The sequence below is a fragment of the Rhagoletis pomonella genome, unplaced genomic scaffold (genome assembly GCF_013731165.1).
Source record: "Rhagoletis pomonella isolate Grant_MI unplaced genomic scaffold, Rhpom_1.0 Rhpom_scaffold_00001, whole genome shotgun sequence".
Classification (NCBI taxonomy): Eukaryota; Metazoa; Arthropoda; class Insecta; order Diptera; family Tephritidae; genus Rhagoletis; species Rhagoletis pomonella.
This window is the reverse complement of record NW_023458555.1, coordinates 56994945-56996737: the sequence shown is the minus strand read 5'-3', so window position 1 is coordinate 56996737 and position 1793 is coordinate 56994945. Positions and strand designations below refer to the sequence as shown.

The 1793-nt window shown below is 31.6% G+C and overlaps 1 protein-coding gene and 1 long non-coding RNA gene across 2 annotated transcripts in view; one reads left to right on the top strand and one right to left on the bottom strand.

The window, feature by feature from the left end:
- Nucleotides 1-1793, top strand: part of LOC118746507 — a gene marked incomplete in the record, with an annotated part of 49150 nt that overhangs the window by 16201 nt on the left and 31156 nt on the right.
- Nucleotides 7-1764, bottom strand: LOC118746526. Its single transcript, XR_004993854.1, has 3 exons — nt 566-1764; nt 339-498; nt 7-279 (listed from the first exon to the last, which is right to left on the bottom strand). It is a non-coding gene; the product is annotated as an uncharacterized LOC118746526 (long non-coding RNA).

Below are 1793 nucleotides of genomic sequence, written 5' to 3'. Positions count from 1 at the left end.
CTAATTCTAAGCTAAAGAATCCATCGATTAAATAAATTTCACTGGGGCAATTCACATTACTAGGAATAAGCACGGTATCATCCAAAAGGCATGACCATATAATTTTGCTAAGATTATAGTCACCAAGTATACACAATTGGGCTTCCTTATTTGCAAGTGATAAATCTAAAACATTATCTACATGATCACAGTATAGTTTCTCTGATCTGTTAGGTGGTTACTATATAAGATACACAAATTCGCTGTCCGAACTATGTGGATACTTTTTCGAAAATGAGCCTGAAAATATTATGAAAATCAATTTTTGAAAAATTATTTTTGTTTTCAAATTAAAATACTTTTTAAAGCCATTGTCACACTCAGTGATCTAGCTGACATTTTGGTTTCTGTGCCCTTCCAAGATAAATGCTGAGCGGCTTCATCCGGTAATATTTTTCGCCAGGCAGCCTTTACATACTTTTCCGCAGATTGTGAAAACACTAATGATAACTCAGCCACCTGAAAAAATGGATTATCAATTGCTTAATTTCCAAGTTATATCAGAACAATTAAAATAAAACCTTACCAGGCTATTAAATTTGGAGTGATGTTCTTGAATTTCTTTTTCAAATGCTTTGAATTCATCTAGACTGGTATACGGTTTTTTGGAAGACTGGTGGCCACTTTCCTTTCTGTATGGTTCTGACTTCTTACTTTCGTTTCTTCCAAAATGCGAGTAAGAGTCTTCTTCATCGATTTTTGGTTGTGATTTAATTCTACAAAGATATACAATATTTATACTTGTAGATATCGATGGTACTCCGCAATAACGACACAATAAAATAAAATCTTACTACGGTTAAGTGTCTCATGTCTCTAATACTTGTCTAATACATTTCTATCGCTTACTACTTAATATGGTAAGGATTAGAAATGCATTAGACAATGTCTTAGAGACACGAGCCAATTACAATATTATTAGAGTTCTTTTCAAATCTTAGTTGGGCTATTCTAGTTCACAAAACATCTCTTTTGGGTGATAATAAAGAGTCAGACATCCAGTTCTGTTTTAAGTGTCTTATTTTAAATAAAAAAATTGTCTAGATGGATCACGCCTTACGTACATACCAGACAATATTTTTCTCTCTGTTTTTTTCAATTCATCTAAAATTTTTTGTTCCAAGTTTTTGAGATCTGAAAAGAAAAAGTTAATGTAAGGTTGTACAATTTTATGGTGATCTTGGTGATCGGTGTATTATCCGACGTGTTATCATATACACTATTTAAGGCCATGTTCATGTCCATGTCTGTATTACTTTTGTATGTATTATGTTGTTGTATTACTTAAGTTGAACTTTTTAAATCTAAGATGAATGTAGGAAAGGAATGAAGAAATTAATATTGCCTTCAAAATTTTGGAACTTAATAATTTCTTCGGATATTTCCTCTAATGAATGTTAGACTTTGGTCGTGGAAAAATTTAATACATTACAACATTTAATATTAAGATTACCAGATTGTATGGGCGTATTAAAAAAGTTTTGTAAATTCAAAACTTCTACACCTTCAAAATTAATATATGGTTTCCCTGGATAGTTACTATCTTATATATTCTGTTTTCAACGATGTAGAAGTAGTCAGGTTCTTTTGGTGAGAAAAAAAAATCGGATGTCCTTAAAAAGGAAAAAGTTCCATTACTAAAACGTCCTCTTTGTAGTTCATTTATTGAAGTGGAATGCTTCTGTCGGTTTAAGCTATCTTCGACTAATCGGTTGTACACCTGTGCAGCAACATGATCATGCTTTCATATTTTT